Raw genomic sequence first — 14,602 nt, forward strand, 5'->3', positions numbered from 1 at the left:
CCCAATCTCCCTGTAGGGAGGAATAAGAGCTTGGAGCGCACACAGTAGTTTTTTGTCAGCTCGCCTATAATCCAGACTTATAGTCACAAGATGGCGGTGCGCACAGACGCAGCGGCTCACTGCTCCTCACATTCGGTGTTTTGTTTTTTACTTTTTCTACGTGTATCTGTGTGGATGTGTGTGTTTTTTATTATTATACATCGAGTCCACCTACAGTCGTCAGGACCTTCTGAGTTTGGGATTACGCTGTGCAAGGAGCATTACATCGGACTACCACCACTTTCACGGCATTCCAGAGGACATAATAAGAGCTCCAGGGTCTCCGTGGTTGGTTCTTCCCAGCGGCAAGACAAAGAGGAAACGTAAACAAAGGAGGCAAAAGCATGGCTGCAGGGCGGGCCCACTAGCTCGGCTAAAGAAACAGCCATTTAAGCCACCGCTTCCGAGTATTTTCCTCTCCAAAGTCAGGTCCATAACCAACAAAATCGACGAACTGAGATTACAAATCGCAGTCAACAAGTGTGTACGGGACAGCAGCATAATATTACTCACAGAGACTTGGCTGCAGCCATCAATTCCGGACTCGGCTATTGAGCTAGCAGGCCGCACGGTCCACCGTCACGACAGGAACGGCCACTCCGGTAAGATCAAAGGAGGGGGTTTATGCATCTAGACCAATGACAGCTGGTGCAAAAACACAAAGACTGTAGACAGCCATTGTTCCCCGGATTTGGAATATTTGACTGTGAAGTGCAGACCTGTCTACATACCTCGCGAGTTTACTGTTGTCATGGTAATGGCCGTGTATGTACTACCCGATGCTAATGCGAACTTGGCCATGGAGGAGCTGCACAAGACAATAAGCAACCAGCAGAACTCTCATCCAAATGCAGTGCACATTATAGCTGGGGACTTCAACCACGCTGATTTAAGGTCAGTATTCCCCAGATTTGAACAGCATATTAAATGTGCAACGAGGGGGAAAACACATTGGATAAAGCCTACAGCAACATCCAAAAAGGCTACAGAGCAACCCCTCTACCACATCTAGGTTTGTCAGACCACATGTCCATGCTGTTGATCCCTGCATACACTCCCATTAGGAGAAGAGCCCCCCCACTCACAAAAACTGAGAAAACCTGGCCAGAAGGTGCATCACATCAGCTGCAGGACTGTTTTGAAAACACGGACTGGAGCATGTTCGAACATCAGGACCTTGAAGAGCACACAACATCAGTGCTCTCATATATTAACTTCTGTGTCAACAGTGTCACTGTGGACAAACGTCTCCGGGTGTATTCCAACCACAAACCCTGGATGACTAAAGAGGTCCAGGTCCTGCTGAAGCAACGTGACGCCGCTTTTAGATCCGGTGATGGTATGCATTACAGTGCAGCCAGATCTGAGTTGAAAAGAGGCATCAGAGAGGCCAAGGCAGCGTACAAGAGAAGGATCGAAGACCACTTCACCACCAACAACTCACGACAGGTATGGCAGGGAGTTCAGCACTTAACCAACTACAAACCTTGCAATACCATGTTGACTGAGAGTTCAAGGTTCAAGGTTCTTTATTTGTCACATGCATAGTTATACAAGTATAACACACAGTGAAATGTAGCCTGACACACTCCTCGACATGTGCAAAAATTGGGGGGGGGGGGCTGTAGAGGAAGAACATTATACATATGTATATATATATACACATATAGTATATACATTGGGTGAATGTGCAGTAGTAGCAGTAGCAGCAAGCAGGTGAATTCTGTACATTAATATGAATAGACATCTGACTATTTTACAGGATAGACAATATAAACATGTTTAAAATTAAAGGAATTTGAAATGTACATTGTTCCTTGGTTTAGTGTCTGGAAGAGAGTCCTGTCTCAGTCAATTATAGATGATGTGAGATGATGTGAGCGGGCGGGTGTGTGTGTTTAGGGCACGGATGGCTTGGGGATAGAAGCTCCTCTTGAGTCTCTCTGTCCTTGCCCGGAAGATGCGGAACCTTCTAGCAGATTGCAGAAGTTGGAACAGTTTGTTGCCAGGATGGGACGGGTCCTTCAGTATCTGCGCTGCTCTAGTCCGGCATCTCCTGGTGTAGGTGTCCTGAAGCGGGGGGAGAGCAATCCTGCAGCAGCGTTCTGCTGTACGGATCACTCTCTGGAGAGCTTTTTGGTCCTTCACACAGCTGTTCCCAAACCACGATGTCATGTTCTGTGTGAGGATGCTCTCCACAGCGCCTGTATAGAAAATCCTGAGGATCTTTGGAGAGACCCTGAACTTCCTCAGTTGTCGTAGGTGATACAGGCGCTGCCTAGCCTTTTTGGTCTGGACCTGAATGTGGGCAGCCCATGTCAGGTCTGAGGAGATGTGAACACCAAGATACTTGAAGGACTGCACCCTCTCCACTGGAGCTCCATTGATGATAATGGGCTTGTAGTCTCTGTGCTGACCCCTTCTGAAGTCCACCACCAGCTCCTTGGTCTTGCCGACGTTCAGCTGGAGGTGGTTGTCCTGGCACCATGATGCCAGATTCTTCACTTTATCCATGTAGGCCGCCTCATTGTTGTTGGAGATGGCACCCAACACCACTGTGTCGTCAGCAAACTTCACAATGGTGTTGGAGCCATGGGTGGCCACACAGTCTGAAGTGTAGAGGGAGTAGAGCAGTGGCGAGAGGACACATCCCTGAGGTGCTCCTGTGTTGATGGTGATGCTGTTGGAGAAGCACCTGCCCACCCTCACTACCTGAGTTCTGCCAGTGAGGAAGTCCAACACCCATGCACACAGACGGCTGTTAAGTCCCAGATCCCTGAGCTTTGTGAACAGTCTGCAGGGCACTATTGTGTTAAACGCTGAACTGTAATCAACAAACAGCATTCGCACATAGTTACCCTGTTTCTTGTCCACGTGGCTGAGAGTGGTGTGTAGGACGTGGGCGATGGCATCCTCTGTGGATCTGTTGGATCTGTAGGCAAACTGCAGCGGATCTGTGGTGTCTGGGATGGAGGAGGAGATGATGTTCTTCAGCAGCCTCTCAAACACCTTCATTACTACCGAGGTCAGTGCAACTGGCCGGTAATCGTTCAGGGATGAGGGTTTGCTGTTCTTGGGCACAGGGATGATGGTGGATCTTTTGAAGCATGTGGGGACCACAGACTTCGCCAGGGACTCGTTGAAGATGTAAGTGAACACACCTGCTAGCTGGTCAGCACAGCAGCGCAGCAGACGGCCGGTGATGCCGTCTGGCCCCGCCGCTTTCCTTGTGTTCACTCTCCTCAAAGCCGCTCGGACGTCATGCTCCGCAATGCTGGTCACCGGTCTCTCGCTGATGACGTCACTGTCCTCGGTAGTCAGGCGGCAGATAGCATTAGCCGCCTGGCTAACCTCGAAACGGGCGTAGAACTGATTCAGCTCGTTGGTGAATGCAGAGTCGGCGTTGATCGGCGCAGTGTCCCTGGCTTTGTAGTCCGTAATGGTGCGTAGTCCGTGCCACATACTCCGTGTGTCCCCCTGGTGGAAGCGGGACTTCACACGTTCCCGGTACCGGCGTTTGGCATCTCTCACCGCACGCCGCACGCTGCACGCCGTATGAGGCCGCTTTGTAGGCGCTCATATCGCCAGTGGCGAGACCCGCGTTGTAGGAGGCGGTCCTGGCGTTTACTGCAGTGCGGATCGATCTGTCCATCCACGGTTTCTGGTTTGGGAATGTGGTGACTCTCACAGTGGGGATAATCTCCTCCGCTAGCATATTGACGAAGCATACTGCTACTTCCGTAAACTCGTTGATGTCGACTGCGCATGCTCTGAACATGTCCCAGTCGACGTCGTTGAGTGCGTCCTGTAGCGTAGCTTCTGATTGGGCAGTCCACCGTTTTACCTTCCTCGTGGTCACGTCTTCCCTCCGTATGCTTTGTTTATACTGGGGAATGAGGAAGATGGCGTTGTGGTCAGACTTCCCAAAAGCCGGGTGTGAGACAGCTTTGTAGCCCTGCTTGTATGGCGTGTAGCAGTGATCCAAAATTCGATCCCCTCTCGTTGGACACAAGACATGCTGGTAAAAGTTTGGCATGACTTGTCTGAGGTTCGCTTTGTTAAAGTCTCCTGCTACAATGAGGGCTGCGCCCGGGTCCTTGTTTTGAAGCGAGCTCAGCACATCATGTAATTCGGACAAAGCCATACCTGTGTCCGCTTGGGGTGGGATGTAGACCGCCGTGGCGATGACCGAGGTGAACTCACGGGGCAGATAGAAAGGGCGGCACTTAATGCTCAGGAACTCCAGATGTGGCGAGCAGCCGCTGGAGAGAGTAGAAATGCTCCTGGCATCACACCACTTTCTGTTTACTATGAAACACACTCCTCCACCTTTGGTTTTGTTCGACTCTGCCGTTCTGTCCGCGCGGAGCACAAAGAATGAATCTGACGGAGTTACGGCCTGGTCCGGCACGGTGGGGGTCAGCCATGTCTCCGTGAAGCACAGAATGTTGCAGTCCCTCATGTCACGTTGGAAGGTGACCCTTGCTCTTAGGTCATCGAGCTTGTTCTCCATGGATTGTACATTGGCCAGTAGGATACTGGGCAGTGGTGCGCGATGCGCCTGCTGTCTCAGTCTGTTCCTAATACCAGCGCGTTTCCCCCGGCGCTTCTTTGTTCTGCGCCTCGGATGAGCGGCCCGTCCTTTGTTGTTCTCCGCGCCGCGTAGAATCTCTGGCGGCCAGGAAGGGTCGGGTTTAAAAGTGTCCAAGATTAGATGTGCAACCTTGGCACCGATGTTTACAAGTGATCCGCTGTCGTAAACTATAAGACTAGAGGATTTTGGGATGTAAACCAGAGCAAAAAATAGGTAAAAAACAAGAAAAGTAGATAGTCGGAGCGGAGCGGTCAGGAAGGCGTCTGGACGTGGCCGCGCCATCTTGTTGGGTAATGCGGAGCTTGCGGAGGAGCTGAACCACTTCTTCGCACGCTTTAAGGTGAAGGGACCAGAGGCAGCAGCAGCAAAAACATCGGACAGCAGCAGCAGCCCAAGCCTCATAGTGCAGGAATATGAGGTGAGGCGCACACTGAGGGCAGTGAACCCCAGGAAGGCCGCCGGACCAGATGGGGTAACCGCAAAGATCCTAAAAGAGTGTGCAGACCAGCTGGCTGGGGTCTTCACTAAGATCTTCAACACTTCACTGTCCCAGTCCTGCATCCCGTCGTGCCTAAAGTCAGCCACAATTGTCCCACTGCCAAAACGTACTAACATTAGCAGCCTCAACGACTACCGACCAGTTGCTCTAACACCTGTTATAATGAAGTGCTTCGAGAAACTGGTCCGACGTCACATCATGTCCTGCTTGCCACCCACACTCGACCCGCTCCAGTTCGCATACAGAGCTAACAGATCAACTGAAGATGCCATTGCTACAACGCTCCACACCACCATCTCTCACCTGGAAGTGCAGGGCCGTTACGCCAGGCTGCTCTTTGTTGACTTTAGCTCTGCTTTCAATATGATACTCCCGGACAGACTAATCATTAAACTGCTGGAAATTGGACTTCCTTCTACCACCTGCCGCTGGATCAGAGACTTCCTCTCAGACCGTGTACAGAGAGTTAGAGTGGGGCCTCATCTTTCCTCAGCCCTCAGCCTCAACACCGGCTCTCCACAAAGCTGTGTACTGAGTCCCCTACTGTACACTCTGTACACAGATGACTGTGTTAGTTCCCACCCAGATAACACAGTCATCAAGTTTGCAGATGATACCACCGTGGTGGGGCTCATCTCAGGGGGAGATGAGACGGCATACAGAGCTGAAGTTCAGAGGCTGTCAGATTGGTGTGTAGATAACAACCTGGACCTCAATACCACCAAGACAAAAGAACTGGTAGTTGACTTCAGAAGGAGGAAGTCCGAGCTGCAGCCTGTCAGCATCAACGGGGAGTGCGTGGAAAGGGTCTCCAGTTTCAAGTTTCTGGGTGTGCACATAGACACAGACCTCCAATGGAGCTCTAACACCTCTGCGGTCTTAAAGAAGGCCCAACAGCGTCTCCACTTTCTGAGAATCCTCAGAAAAATGAACCTGAAGAAGGAGCTGCTGACCGTCTTCTACCGCTGCTCCATTGAAAGTGTGCTGACATATTGCATCGGTGTGTGGTTCTCCAGCTGCACCACAGCACACAGAAAGGCACTCCAGAGGGTCATCAATATGGCCCAAAAAATCATTGGACATCCTCTTCCCTCCCTGAAGGACCTGTACATCACTCGCTGTCTCAAGAGGGCACGCAGCATCCTACGGGACTGCACACATCCAGGACGCCGGGTATTTAAGCTGCTGCCGTCTGGCAGGAGGTTCAGGCTGCTGAGGTCCCGAACAAATAGACTCAAGGACAGCTTTTACAACAGGGCAATAGCCCTGATCAATGTAAATAGCTGCCCTGACTGGCTACCTCCCTGGACTTTTTTAGGGGGGAGGTAACAATGTTTAAAATAATAACAATAATAATATTTATATTTATAACAAGGTGCAATAATAATTAATGTGCAATAATAACAGTGTGCAATACAAATACACTTATTCTTCTTTTTTATACTAAGTTAATATACTGTGTTGTGTTGTTTGTTGCGTTGTGATGTGTCATATCGTGTCGTGTTGTGTTATATGTAGTGCCGACGTAGGACAGTTTTCCAATTTCATTGTACTACTGTACTATGTATGACTGTGCAATGACAATAAAGAGTTATCTACTTTCTACTTCAGACGGTAAATAAACTTAGTGGAATGTTTCAGTGTTGCTTTGGTCAACCCCAGCCCTTTTCCACAGGATCTGCCTTCAACCAAAGCCTTCTCTGGTGAGAGGGATGAAGCACAAGGTTTTCTTTCCCAGGTTTACAAAGAAGCTTTGCAGGACCTATGCTTCAGAAAATGGCTAAAATTACTTACATACTGAATCTGAAAGGCAGGACACTGCAGTGCGCTCAAGCACTAATTAATTCCAATGTTGAATTATCCTATGCTGAGTTTATGAATAAGTTCAGATGTGTTTTTGTAAAAAGGACTAGCTCAGATTCCGCAGATATTGCATATTCATCATCCAACAAGGAAAACAAAGTGCTGCAGATTACTCTGTGGATACTCCTCCCTGAGGAGACAGGCAGGGAGGAAACGGTGCTTTGTGGTGCTTTCCTCCATGGCTTCAATGACGACATGGCAAGTGAGTTCGCTGCAAAAGATTTACCCATTCTCTTTATAAACTTGTTTCTATGTTCGTTACGTTGGAAGACCATGTGCGTGAGCATCAACACCGCCGGACCAGCTGGGTCCGTGAACTCTAATCCTATGGAATTTCCACATTCCTTAGAGCGTTTTTTTGCTGAGTAGCAAGCAGGCAGAGAACACATGGCGGTGTCAGATCCAAAGCCCATGCAGGTTGACAGTACTCATTTAACACTCTCAAACACTCTGCACCAATCCTGGCTTAACCCTTGACCTGTGTTTTCCATTTATTGTTGACATCGATGCTTCTGGTTCAGGGGAACCTGCAGTTCTGTTTCAGAGAAAGAATGACAAAATAAATCCATGTGACAGGAACCTAATGTCCCATCTGTCCACCATCATCTCATCGTTGTCGGCACCTTTGGAAATTAGGACCCTACACCACCAGGCAAAACATGTTCCCTCTAAGCCTGAAGGAAAAAAGAAAGAACACACACATGTAAAGGAAGCACTCAAAACGTGCGTCTATCCTAAATGGGCGTTCTTAAAGTCAGCAAAGAGGCACAGAAAAGAAGATCAGACACCAGCGAGGGAGGATAAGAAGGACAGACGCAACAACATTGTCATCCCCTATGTAGCCAGTGTATCAGAAAAACACAGGAGAGTTTTCTCCAAGCATGACATCCCGGTGCATTTCAGACCCAGCAACACGCTCAGACAAAAACTGGTTCACCCGAAAGACAAAACTCCAAAACACAGGCTTAACAATGTGGTGTATGCTGTACAGTGCAGTGAGGAATGCCCAGACCTCTACATTGGAGAGACCAAACAGCCACTTCACAAGCGCATGGCACAACATAGAAGAGCCACCTCCACAGGACAAGACTCAGCTGTCCATCTGCATCTTAAGGATAAAGGACACTCTTTCGAGGATGCCAATGTTCACATGTTGGACAGAGAGGACAGATGATTTGAAAGAGGAGTGAAAGAAGCCATCTATGTCCACTGTGAGCGACCATCTTTGAACAGAGGCGGTGGTTTACGACACCAACTGTCTGCCATCTATAATCCAGTTTTGAGTTCCCTCCCCAGACGCCTTAACACCCACTCACATCCTGGGCCATCTGACTTCAGGAATTCGCATGATAAGGTGGGGCCAGGTTTCACAATGAGCTCACCCGAAACCCTGGCTGATTGGGACCCACACCCAGTTTCACACCTTGGCTCAGGCGATTAGAGGATCATCAGAGGGTCCTTTTGTCCCTCTGCGGGGGGATACTCCCACTAGGCTTAAATCTGGGACTCCCCACCATTTTACCTTAGAACTGAAGAAGCTTCTCGGATGAGAGGTGAAACGTCTTCAAGCAACTTAAAGAAGTCCAGACGCTTTTCTTTGCAATCTCCTTTGACTACGATGACCTGGATGACTGAGAACCTTCACAGACACACCTTTGGAAAGTGACCCAGTCCACACTACTCAAGACAATGTCCTAAAATAAACAGCATGCTGACCATTGTCAAAGGAGCTTGTAAAGAAAAGCGTCTGGACTTCTTTAAGTTGCTTGAAGACGTTTCACCTCTCATCCGAGAAGCTTCTTCAGTTCTAAGGTCAAATGGCAGAGAGTCCCAGATTTAAACCCAGTGGGGGTATCCCCCCCAAAGAGGGACAAGTTTTTAAAAAAAATGTGTTGTGGCTGTAACATCAGCTATTGGTTTGTGGGATAACTGGTGGTTGGTTTGTAAAGACTTGTTTTAAAGCCTCCAAGCCTGTTGGCTTTTTTGAAAAAATGTTTAGGATGAGAGGTTGGGGTCATCAGCCTATGGCCTAAATAGAGCCCTGTCCTGTCCTAGTCTGATAGAATGAATTAGAGCAGAGATTGCGAACCAGGCCTTCTTTTCCAACAACAGTGTCTGAGATAAGCCAGGTGGTGTAGGGTCTTTATTTTGGTGGCCTCAGAATCTCATCTCCGCTTTTTGCAGATGATGTGGTTCTATTACCTTCATCATTTGGTTACCTCCAACTTGCACGGGAGCAGTTTGCAGCCAAGTGGTGAGAATGAGAATCAACATTTCCAAGACCATGGTATTCAGTCGGAAATGAATTTAGTGGCCACTTTGAATCTGGGCAATCAATGCTCTGGTCACAAGCTCTGGGTAGTCTGAAAGAATGAAATTTCAGATACAAGTAGTGGAAAGTAGTTTCCTGCAAAGACTGGCTGGGCTCTCCTTTAGAGATAGGGTGAGAAACTTTGTAAATTGAGAGAGACAAAGTGGACTCACTGTTCCTCTACATGGAAAGGAGCCATTTGAGATGGTTTAGGCATCTAATTAGGATGCCTCCTGGATACCTCCTTGGGGAGATGAGAAATTGCATTTCTTGGCTGACTTGGATTTCCTCTCAAGTGAGGTGGCCAGGATGAGGGAAATCTAGGTTTCTCCTCCATGCTGGATGATGTCATGGATGTGATGGGCACCAGTTTAGCTCTTCATGTGATGAGAGATGGATAAGTCTGACTGTAAAATCACCACCAAAATTGTTAGCCAATGAGCATACCACAGATCAGTTGTTCTCAAACTTTTTACAATGAGTACCACCTCATAAAATATATGGCTCTTGAAGTACTACTCTTATGACCAACATTAAAGTACAGTAGTATAGGCCTATTTAACACCACGAGCAGTTTACACAGACAATTTTATTTCTTATATGAATGTTATTTATTTTAACTGTCATAAACAGGATGTGACAAGCAGTGTTGGGTAAGTTACTTTAAAAAGTAATTAATTAGTATTACTAATTACTTAATCAATATTGTATTTAAAATACTTATCTAATTACTGTGTCTGAAAAGTAACTTAATTACTCAATAAGTAATTTAACTAAATACTTATTAAAATCCCCATATACCTTGAGTGGACAAACAATAGAAATTAAACTCTTTAAATAATAAATAATTTTTTAAAAAATACGAGTCAACATGAAATAGTTTAGCCCTTTTGCTTCCTGAATCATCTTTATTACATTCTATAAAAAAACATTCTTTAATAATTACATTTTTTAGTAAGGAATGTAACTTTCTTTAGCTAAGAAACACAATTCCAGAATAACAAATATATTTTTCTGCAACATATCTGAATAACAAAAAAGCTTAACTTAAGAAATGTTATACATGACATATTTCACGCAGTAAACATTAAAATTTTTACATTTTCAAAGCAATGAGTAACATATTCATACATAATGTATGTAATCATGTGATTCAACAAAGTGAAGTTAACTCTGAACTTTAGTTAACAAACAGAATTCCTCTGAAATTTCCTCAAACCAATGAGCACCATATTTCCTGCATGCTGTATGCACTCATGTTTTCCAAAACATTTTTTGTACTACTTAGCTGTGTTGTTTTTGAAAAAGTTGTTGTATCTCATTAATGTAAGTCTCTCAAAGCGTTCACTTGACAGTCTGTTCCTTCTGGGTGTAAGCACAAGATTACCAAGGCTAAAAAGCCTTTTGACTGGTGCGCTTGATGGTGTGGCTGTGTTGTACCTCAGTGAAATGGCCTTAATCCTGGGAAACTGGCTAAGAACACCCAGCTCAGACCCAGCAGATTTCAAATATTCCATCACCTCTGTTTCAGCAGAGTAGGTACAGTCGTCCTCCTCAAATGAAAAAAAGTCATCAGTGGAGTTAGCAGGGTTCTTGTGATCTTGAGCAGGTTGTTGGTCTTCAAGAGACAACCCACGACACTCTGTAGTAAGCATTGCCCTAACCATGTCTTTTTTCTCTTCTTCTCTGATCCAGCGTGACTTAAATTTAGGCAAAGTGACTGCAGCCAGGAGAGCTTCTTTATTGTCCATCATTGAAGAAAAGCGCACCTTGATCGCCTATAAGAAAAAAATACATCAGACGCTTCACATAAGAGCATGATAAATAAAACAAAAATTTATTTTAGGGTAAGGCTATATATAGATTACCTTAACAATGATATCGGGGAGGGATGCTGTCAGCTTAAGCTCGTTCTGCAGTGCCAGCATCCTGGACATTAGAATCTCCAGAGTTGGAAGAAGGATTCCAAAATAGCAGTTCTCTTCTCCTTGCAATAGTGCAACAGTGAGTGGCTTCAACACGATACAGTACTCCTTTAGGAACAGATACTCCCGACCAGTGAAGCATTTGATTCCAAACTGAGTGCAGACAGTATTTAATTCAGCAAGGGGAATGTCAGTGATCCTGGACAGAGCGTCGTGAAATGAATTCCATTGTGTTGAAACAGGTACTATGAGTTTTTTCTTGAAAAAATTATCTACCAACTCTGAAGCAACAGAAGAACGGTTTGCTTTTGTCCACATTGCAGAACACTTTGAAGTTGCACTTCTGTAGATGAATTTTGCCTCATTTGCTTGAAGCCATTTCTCAACATCATGAAAAATTAAGTTCAGTGTGTGTGATGCACACCTTAAGTGTGGAGGGAGAGAAAACTGTCCTTCAGATTCTGTGGAGAGGGTCTGCTCAACATCAGTAAATGTCACCTCTCCATCTTCTTCCGATTCCTCATCAGAGTCTGATTTTTGGAACATTCTAAAAGCTTTGATAAAATTGGACCCGTTGTCTGTCACAGTGGCTGTCACTTTAGAGCTCAGTCCATAAGCCAAATGTACTTGCTCGATTTCATTGCCGATGACATCATATGTGTGTCTCCCTCGAACTCTTTTACATGCTAGCGCTGCATGTCCTTCTACAACAGTAGAAGGATCAATCCAGTGTGTCGTCATTCTGAGAAAACTTTTGTTATGGCTGGTCCAAATGTCAGCAGTCGTGGAAATATATTCCAAACTCTCGAATGTCTCTTTAAGCTCCATTTCCATGTCAGCATAACACTTATCTAAGTAAGTAGAAAACGTTTTTCGATCATGCAGTGCTGCCTTTTTGCCACACACAGGTATTTTGTTTAATATGCACCTAAAAGACGGAGACTCTACATTACGCAGCGGTAGCATCTCTTCCACAACGTAGCCTGCAATCATTTTCTTAAGCTCACCATCAGACACTTTCTGTGTTGCTGAAGTGAAATCAAGTTTCGTCTGCTCAGCAGGAGTTGCCGCGGTGTTATCCATGGATAATGAAGATGGCTCACTCAGAAGGCTTTGTCTGTGCTGCCGTGTCAGGTGCTTCAGCAGATTACTCGTGCTATTGACAGCGGCCGATAATTTTTTCTCCCCAGGACATAGCTTACATATTACCGTAATGTTCTTGTCTGCTTGTTTTAGAAAAGTTAAGTGACGGGAATATTTCCATTTCATAAAACAGGCCCTCGCTTCAGCCGAGTCCGACATCTTCCGCTGTAGAATACGACTATGCGGGAAACTGGCGTGAAATGACGTACAGCTGCACTACAGCGATGTTAAAGCGGCAGAGTTTATTTTTACCTTTAGAAGATAAATTATTGAAATTAAATAATGATTTTCAGCGAGTTTAGTTATTTTACAATGTAACGCAAGTACATTGTAAGTAACTGTATTTAAAATACCTAAAAATGAACAGTAATTAGTTACTCTACTTTTTCAGTGGAAAAGTAATTTAAATACAGTAACACCCAACACTGGTGACAAGTGATAATAATAACAACTGTACTGCATTAAAACATTCAAAGCAGGTGGGATATCCAATCTTTAAGGGATGACCTGATGAAACCTGCTTCCTGCTTCACTGTGTTTATATTATGTTAACCATAGCTGTGTGGCTAGCCAACACAGAGCACATCATTATATACCAGCTAGCCCAACTTCAGTAACCCTACAAACGCCACTGCTGTTTAGTTTTCTGTCTTAATTTAGGTCGGAAGTGATTGCAGAGCTGTATGTTTTAATTTTTGCTGTGGCAGTTAAGCTGCCGGATTTTAGGGCTTCATGACCCTCCTTGCTTGGCAAATTTTACTAGCTTAGCTAGTAGTTAGCAAGTATTTGCAGGCAAGTCCATCACTTCCATTGAAACTATGACTGTTCAACGAATTTTTGCCAATTGTTTGGCGAATATACATTTTTCTCAAAGGGATAGACAGTTACTGGGCGATACTGACCATCAAACTCCAGACCACTCTCAACCAGTCTGTGAATACCCATTTTTCACTCATGGTAGCCGTTTCCAGCTGCTCGCAGACCAGTTTCCAGGGGTGTGTGAGTGTGGTGTTATTCACTAATCCCTATGTCATCACCATTATTGTAACACGTTCAACATGGCAGACAAGCTAACATTGCATGGTTGCATGTAATGTTAGCTGTGTCTGGAAAATCTAAATATGACTGTAAATCTTTTTGCAAACACAGATCTCGCCATCTGGTGGCCTTCAGATAGAGTGTAAGTTAAGGAGGTTCTGGAAGCTATGTCCATGTTTTATATGTTTTATAGTGTTTATGGTTGCCACTACATTGATAAATTTGCTCAACTTGCGTAAAAAAAAAAAAACACCCAGCACGCCCCTGCGGGCGGTTTATCCTCCAAGCTCGGGTCCTCTACCAGAGGCCTGGGAGCTTGAGGGTCCTGCGCAGTATCTTAGCTGTTCCCAGGACTGCGCTCTTCTGGACAGAGATCTCCGATGTTGTTCCTGGGATCTGCTGGAGCCACTCGCCTAGCTTGGGAGTCACCGCACCTAGTGCTCCGATTACCACGGGGACCACCGTTACCTTCACCCTCCACATCCTCTCGAGCTCTTCTCTGAGCCCTTGGTTATATATATATATATATATATATATATATATATATATATATAAAAAAATTCCCCGCTTGCCCCTGCGAGTGGTCCTCTACGATAGGCCTGGGAGCTTGAGGGTCCTGCGCAGTATCTTAGCTGTTCCTAGGACTGCGCTCTTCTGGACAGAGATCTCCGATGTTGTTCCCGGGATCTGCTGGAGCCACTTGCCTAGTTTGGGAGTCACCACACCTAGTGCTCCGATTACCACGGGGACCACTATTACCTTCACCCTCCACATTTTCTCGAGCTCTTCTCTAAGCCCTTGGTATTTTTCGGGCTTCTCGTGTTCCTTTTTCCTGATGTTGCTGTCATTCGGAACTGCTACATCTATCACTACCACCGTCTTCTTCTGTTTGTCTACCAGCACCATGTCCGGTTGGTTTGCCACCATTTTGTCTGTCTGTGTGTATGTATGTGTATGTGTATATATATATATATATCTAACGAGAGAGAGAGATACAGATATATAGATATATTCTTTTTATTTATTTTTTGTTAAAATAAAGTAAAATACAGTAGCAGCTTTACTGTTAAACGCCATGCTTGCCCAGAGATTTGTTAGCTACAAAGACAAAAATGGCAATAAGCCCCGCCTACCCGTGACATCAGAGCACAATCAATATTTTGGATTTTGGAGGGGGGGTAGTGTGCGTT

The sequence above is a fragment of the Rhamphochromis sp. 'chilingali' genome (genome assembly GCF_963969265.1).
Source record: "Rhamphochromis sp. 'chilingali' genome assembly, chromosome: 9".
In the NCBI taxonomy this organism is placed as follows: Eukaryota; Metazoa; Chordata; class Actinopteri; order Cichliformes; family Cichlidae; genus Rhamphochromis; species Rhamphochromis sp. 'chilingali'.